The sequence below is a fragment of the Halichoeres trimaculatus genome, unplaced genomic scaffold (assembly GCF_033239565.1).
Source record: "Halichoeres trimaculatus isolate MK-OKI-2021-1 unplaced genomic scaffold, fHalTri1.1 fHalTri1_scaffold_34, whole genome shotgun sequence".
NCBI classification, from domain to species: Eukaryota; Metazoa; Chordata; class Actinopteri; order Labriformes; family Labridae; genus Halichoeres; species Halichoeres trimaculatus.
Window position 1 is genome coordinate 22201 of NW_027437212.1, and position 8046 is coordinate 30246.

Sequence of the window (8046 nt, forward strand, 5' to 3'; positions counted from 1 at the left end):
GTTTAAGTCCATCAGTTGTCTTTATGTTCCTTTCGATTTTGAGAAATAATGAATTCGATCTCACTTTTGGATGGCCGAAGATACTACACTACCCACAATCCCGTGGGTTGTTTCCATAGTGACGACGCCCAAAAGCTTTGCTTCACCAAATCTTTTTTAAACCAATCAAAAATGGAAGCATTTCAAAGATTTTGTCAGATATATTTGAAGTGAAGTGATTAAACGCGACTAATTATTGAAACGCTGTTAAAAAAATATCTGCACTTAGCTTCAGTCCGCCAAAAGTTTGGTGAGTCAGTCTCAAGCTTGGTGATTGGATGCGTAAGACGCAATGCCCTTTAGGAGTCGTAGTGTTCAAGGATCCTGCCAGTTAATGCTGCGTTATTCATGTCAAGAATTGTTTATTGATCACACAAAAGCCAGGTAAGTTGTAAACTCTCCCGATCATTTTAATGTCGATAACAAAACAGACATAACAAAAAAAATAATATGTCTTGTTGGACCATTTTCTGGAAGAGAGAGAGAAATTTAAAGAGAACTTTCTCTGCAACATTTCTTTTTTCGTTGCTAACTCATCTGTATAAACAACGTAGTAGCAGCTCAAATTAGCTTAACGTGGGGTGAAGGTAGCGCTATCAAAGTCAACTCAAATCGCACTGGTTTAATTTATTTCAGCTGCGTAATGATAAGTTCACATCCTGCAAAATAGATATTTCATACTGCACTGAACTTAACTACTATTGTTACATATACCGTTGCATACAAACCAGATTTTTGTAGAAAACACACCCTCACTGCTTGCTCTATGAGCTGTCCTTGACATGTAAATCATGTTTTTAACATAAGTGTTTACCTGTGACAGCACACATTGGCCCTTATTCACAGAATGATGTCAACTTTGACTGTACAAACCTTCAGTCTTTATTGGTGTTTGAATGTGTATTGAACCTGAATGTAGTCATCAGTTTTAAAGCACTGGAGGTTGATACACTTTTTAATGATTGTACATTTTTTCAAGTATTGACAATTTGTTATCTAAAATCATATTGCAATAGAAATATTGTGTTTGCATAAAATGTTGCTCTGTGCTATATTTGTCTGTTTGCAAATTGCATATCCAAATTGATACATATATCATGTGACAGCATACATAGTATCATAAATAATCCAATGTTCACTTTCTTTTTCAGAATGACGAAGCCAAAAATCAAGTGTTGCCCCTCCTGCCAGGCCCCAAATGCACTGCAGTGCAGAAGCTGCACTCAGTGCCTTTGTCCTCTGCCAGAAAATTAAAAATTAAAAAAAAAAAAAACAGGCTGAGCTCAAAGACTCCGCCTGGTCGTCTTCTGTAAAGAAAAATCGAAACGCATGCAGGACAGTAAAGTCGGCCCAGATATCTGTAAGTTGTAGTCACTTTGATTTCACAAGGGGATTAGTTTCTCATACATTATATAATTATCTAATTTGTCTATCAGTCTTGTGTGGTGCATGTAATTTTAATCATTGATCTATATGCTGCATACATATTCACGTAATGACATAATGTAAGAATGATCAAAATATTTAGAAAAGAATAGAATTGAACTTTATTGTCATTGTAACAAGTACAACGAAATTGAAGTCACAGCAGCAATCAAGAAAACAAAAATAATAAAGTGTATAGAAAGTGCAAAAAGGTCCATAAGAAAATAGATGATGACAGCTTGTCCATCATTGTCCAGTCAGCCAGCCTCCACCTCCACAGGGTCCAGGACTGAGCCTCCCCAGCAGTCTGTTCAGTCTCTGTCTCCTAGATCCTGTCTGCTCACAGCAGGTAAGGCTTCTCCAATGTGGCGGTGGCGTCCGGTGTTTGCTCTGTCAGCCACGTCCGTGAACAGCACGATGCCACTCTGCCCTCTGGCAGCCCCTCTGCCGCTGGGCCAGCATGGCTAGCTCGTCCATCCCACGTTAGATCCCAGATAAATCCCACATTCCCAACAACAATGGATGGAAGGACAGGTCCACGTTGTCACCTCCGAGCTCACACCGGAGAACCAGCATGTTGTCCTCACCTCCTCCTCCTCACCTTGAGGGAAATCATCAAGCTTTACACCAGTTAGCATTGACATGCTACGGGCTGCTAACAGCTGATTTCACATGTAAACAATGCAGCCATGGTTACATGTAGGATCTCCAGACAAACACAGGAGAAAAAGTAGTAAAAATATCACTGAAGCCACAAAAAGTTTGGTGTCCATGACCAACAATGAACCAGATAAAGTAAAGAGCCACTCCAAATACAAAGATGACGAAAAAGAGACAAAACAATTACAAGAATCGGACAAAGAAGAGAGAGCTGCTTCAAAAGGCAGCCATAGCCAACAGGTGCCTAGCAACAATTTCATATTCACATTTTTAGTTTCATATTTATATTTTCAATTTTATTTTCATATTTTCAAAAAGCTTGGCTGTTATGAGGTGATCATGTAGTTATTCATTTAACTGGAACTAGCGTGTTTCACGTTAACTGCTAATGCTAATCATAATCCTCATTCTAATCCCTTTTGATGAAACAATTTGGAGCTAAAATACTGTATGTGGTTAATACCATCTATTACGCCTCAGACAGGATCCAGCCACTGCCCTTGAGGGCAGAAGAAATGTTTTCTCAGTTGACTACTTAATTGACTCCATTACAGTTCTTTAGTATGCTCATGGTAACAACACTTTCACTTTTTGGTGGTGGTTTGTAAAAGGAGGTGGAACGCTCCATAATGCGCACAAATGGCAAGCTAGAGCTTAACAGTCCCACATCACTGTGCTGGGGTCTAAGTTTCTGTATTAGATAAAATTAGTGCTGTCAGTCGATTAAAAAAATTAATCTAATTAATTACAGGATTTGTAATTAATTAATCTAATTAATCGCATTTTAATCTCATATCTGCTTAAGGTCCCAAAATAAAGAATTTGAATTCCAGGACATTAAAATTACATCAAAAGACATTTAAAAATAAGTTGGGAATATATACAACACATTTTTAGGTACACTGAGGCATAAGGAACAAATGAAAAAAGTATTATGGTTCTATCTTTACAAAATCTACACAGTCCTGCACCTAAGATAAGCTGATTTGATTTTTAGGACGTTTTTTGCTACTGTTCACATTTTTACTCGATGTGGACTCCATTTTCACTGCAATATGAACTTCTATACTTCTATGAGGTCAAGAGAACCAGGGCTAAAGGCTAAAAACTGTGAGGAACTATGTACAAAACACTTTATTCAAGTCTTGGATCAAAGAAAAGTGAAGTATTTTCAGTTTCACATGCTCTGAACACACAAACTGTTACTGATTGGTGCAGAGCAGCCCCAAGCTGAAACATGACACCAGGAAGATGGAAGCAAATTTTCATATAATTCTTTAGATTTAAATACAAGACCTTTTTCGATAATTCAGGACTTGTTTGATGCAGTAGAGAGTGTAAAATTACCTGTTTTTTACAGAATTGAGCTAGAGCAAACGGTTGATTTTCTGTAGATTTTGTCCTACATGAAAAAAGTGGTGTTCTCGTCAGATTTTCAAATTTCCGACGGTCCGTGAATGTATCACATCTAGCAACATGCTTTGAACCGGGGGGAAGAGAGAGCGCCGTCAAAGGATAAGTTCAGTTCATACAGCTTTTACATTGTTTATAGAATGAAGTAGAACAAAATACTCACCAAGAAGGCTTTCCTGATCCAAGCAGTGTTTCGGGAGATATTTAGATCCAAAATCGTGCAGCGGACGTCCGTATAATGGGATCCATCTGGGCATAGACAGCGCCGCTCCTTAAAACTGCATTAATCGTCCAAAAACTCGTGTTTTTCACCAATATTCCATCATGGTCGGCTCCCAGATGTCCTCTGCTGCAGTCTGTGTCACTCCAGACAGCGCTGTGCGGCTGTAATGACCTCTGAACTGCAGTTTTAGGAGCGGTTTGTAAATGCTAGACATTTGAAAATGAGTGCGTCTTTGAACGCCTCGCGGGTTTGGGATCCAGATTAATTACGTTAATTTTTATGACGTGTTAATTTGCGGTGTAATTAATTAATCTAATTAACGCGTTAAAATGACAGCCCTAGATAAGATATAAAATATTATACTCCAGTAAACTGGAGGATAGTATAATCTAGAAAAAGATGAACACGTGCCTTTACTTCTGTTTTGTTGGTTTCTCGAGTTGAGGTATAATAACAGACTTAAATTTTTCTTCCCTTCAAAATCTGTCTTTCAGGTTTTGAAGCTGAATGCCTTGGACAAATATCCAGTCCTGTTTATGGCCCATCAAGGCAGGAACGGAGTATTTTATGGGGACATGGTCCATCACATTGGACCGACTGATGGGATCATTCAAGAATTTCTTCTGAAAATGAAGAAACTGCATGAGCACCTATTGAAAAGTAAGACTATGATTATTTATAATAAAACTATCTTATGATATGTTATACTTTGTTGTCCTATAGCGTAGTTGTTGGTGGACTCTGTGTCACGTTAGTGCCCATTAACAATGTGCTTGTCTAGTTTCTCATGCCCTGGTAATGGTCACTGCAGCTTTCTTGAGTATAGCTCAACCAGATTACCTTGTAAAAATCAAAGGGAGATATCGTGAAAACTTTAAGAAGCTTGTCACATGCAATCAGAGCTTATTTTTCAGTTCAATTTTAGCTATTTCATAAGTTGTGTTAAATGAATGCTGGTGATACTACATGTGTCATTAAATACTAAGTCACTTGAATGTTCTCCATACCTGAAACTTCACTATGTCATCCTCTGAATTATGACAGATTATTGCTGCACTGCAACCTATAGTGAATTCAGAAGTCAGTCACTAACACATTTTTTTAAATAATGAAAATGTTTACACATCTCATATTATTTTACTCAAACTGTCTGAAAATTGAAAGTTCTTAAGGTTCTAAGCAAGAAATCAGCCAAGTTTGGTGTTGATTGGAGGAGTGGTTCTCAAGATGAATAAATCAGTGTCAAAAAGTGAGAAAGACAGACCCCTGGCTTTACATCTAGCTCATTGCTACATTGCAACCTCTTTACTTCTAAGCCATTTTAGAGAGAACAACTTTTGCTGTTGCCTGAAACAAAAGATGTCAGGCAAGCATGTTATCTGAGTGGACACCGTGATAATGATACGCCCATACCTGAGTGATGCCAATGCTGTTAATAATCTCAGATCATTTACCATGTGTTCAGACTTACTCCCAGTCAAAATTCAGATGATTAGTATCACAAAAATGTGCAATGGTTCATCTCAGTGTGGTTGCATGATTTTTCATCTCTCTGTCTTATAAACTAAGGATGTAGTATGAGCACACACTGGGATGGATTATCTGTCTCAACAAGTTTAATGTGACTGCAGCTAATAGTTCATGATGCAGAATGCAGGTACAATTAGTTTTTATCCTTAACATAGGAATGAAAATGGTGTGACAGGAGAATATTTACATTTTTTTCTCCATTTTTGCAGGATTGTCTTCCCCAAGTGTCACCAGCCCACCGGCAGCAGTTCCTTGGCCCCCTGAGGACAGCAGCTGTCCAGCAGCTCAGCCTGTGACACTACAGTCAGGAGGAGATGAGGAAGAAATCATCCTGCACCTCATCCCAAATACCTCACCTTCTTCTCTTTCTAACTGTCACCCTACATCCTCTGTCCCCTCTGAACCTTCAACATCCTGCCTGCCAACTGAACTTCCATCCCCCCTCTCCTCTTACCCTCCTCCGTTCCCCCTCTCCTCTCATCATCCACCACTCTCCACCACTTCTGATGATTCCCCAGCCTCCACCTCTTCTCATCCTCTGTTCCCCCTCTCTTCTGATCCTCCCCCAGCCTCCACCTATTCTCTTCCTCCGTTTCCTCTCTCTACTCATTCTCCACAAACCTCCACCTCTTTTCCCCCTTCATTTCCCCTCTCTTCTTATCCTCCACCAACCTCCACCTCTTCTCATCCTCAGTTTCCCCTCTCTACTCATCCTCCACCAGCCTCCACCTCTTCTCATCCTCCGTTTCCCCTCTCTACTAATCCTTCACCAACCTCCACCTCTTCTCATCCTCCATGCCCCCTTCCCTCTCTTCCTCCTCTGGCCTCCACATTGTCTCACCTTCCTTCATCCTCTCCCATGTCTCAGTCCCCCCCATATCCTGTGTCATCTTTGTGCCCTGTCCTCCCACCAAAACAAAGAAAAGCAAAGAAAAAGACAGGTTAGATATCCCTTTATATTATTATGTAGGCATATAGTTCTTCTCAAATTGCTAGGCTAGCCCCATAAGATTCTTTTTTCTCTATTTTTAGAATGCCTAAGACGTAGGAAGCAGAGGGTGTTTAAGTATGAGGATGTTGTCCAATCGAAGCCTGGTAAATGTAAGTATGTTCTCCTTTGTTATGTTTGGCTTCATTGTGAAATACAATGTAAAAGCAAGGTTCTGGGTTGTATTTATTGGCCACTCTGTAACAATGTGTTGCAAAAGGAAATTAATTTGATATTCAGTTTATGGTTTCTAATACCAAACCATTGTGAAGTTTGAGGAGTATTACAGTCTGAGCAAAGAACATATTTTATAGTCTGGTGCTACAGCAGTGGATACTTCTATATTTTATACTACATGGCAGCAGGGTGAACAGTCTATGGCTGGGTGTCTGCTTTCTTGTAGTATTCAGTTTCTGCACAGACATCTTTACTATCATCATTGATACTCTGTAGCTGGTACCAAAAATGGTCTGTGAAATATCAGTCACCCTCTGCATAAGCCTCCAGTCCTGGGCTTACATATAGCATGTCATGTTTACTGAGGGCTAAATTTATGTTGAAGTCATATTTTTAAAAAGATTCTACTTTATGCTGTGATGTCTATGTTCTTGAGAAATTATTTGAATAGATAAAGAATTTCTACATAATACTTAGCTACTTAAAAGTGCACATATGTGTTATGGCTCTGTCTATGAAAGAAAACACCTTTCTCTTAACAAATTGCACCCTTTTTCTTATTGCTTGCCTTCCAGGGCAGAGAAGAAGTGAAAGTGAGGTGGGCACCATGCTCACAATGGTAAGTGCTCCGTAAGCGACCATGAACCGGTATGTTGAACTATCGACAAAAGATTTATGCTGTGATCCAGTGGTTGCTATCTCATTTGAAATTCACTACTAGAGCTTAATTATTAATGTGAAAGACAGGTTTACTAAGGAAATTATAGACATGAAATTTCTTGATATGTCAGAAGAAATTTTAGCCTCTGATCTTTATTTCCTGTGTTTATGTCTCTGTCTTTCCTATCCTGGCAGCGGCAAGACATGGGATGACACATGGGAACCGGCCGATCAGTTTAAGTTGTAAAAAAGTTCCACATTTAATGTTTTGTTCAGTTCAATTTGTATACTTTGTTCACTAATATGTTCACTTCATGAGGTAAATCTTAGTTTCAGCTATGGTAATTTATCCAGTTATTAGCAGCCTATTACACTTTATGCACAGCAATTTAACACAACAATGTTTTCACAGTGTGTGGCCCTGTTATGAGTTGTTGGATTATTAAATGTTGTTTTGGTGTCATAATGTTTTGTTGTTTTGTTTGCAAACAGTAAATATTTTGAAGGTGTCCAAGTTTGGGGCTCTGGGGGTTGTAACAGTCAATAGTCATCTGACTGCCAAAAGTCAAGCTTTGGGGTGACCTGAGGAGCCGATGACTGCCTTCAATCATCTTGAACTCATGACAAGAGAAAGAACACAACATTAAGTGGCTATCATGGTCTTAGTGCACTTTATTAATCATGATCATTCCCTGAGCCTGGCTTGTAAATCAGCATGTACCTTCACACCCTGAAGTATCTTAACAATTATCCAACATTTACTGCATTAAATGTTTAGCCTTTTACTTGTTTGGCAGTTTGGCACTGAAATCCACAAAAACGAAGGAGAACATGGTGAACTTCAGGGGGACCAGTGCTAAGCCACCCCCTACATCAACGGCAAGTGTATGGAGAGGGTTCACACAGTCAGGTTCATGTGAATCCAGATCTG

General features: G+C 39.2%; 1 long non-coding RNA gene across 1 annotated transcript; it reads left to right on the plus strand.

Annotated features, from left to right (window-relative positions):
• The first annotated feature begins 6320 nt into the window (after positions 1-6320).
• Positions 6321-7558, plus strand: LOC141786486 (uncharacterized). The gene is made up of 3 exons (XR_012597789.1): positions 6321-6391; positions 7031-7074; positions 7311-7558. It is a non-coding gene; the product is annotated as an uncharacterized LOC141786486 (long non-coding RNA).
• Positions 7559-8046: the final 488 nt, after the last annotated feature.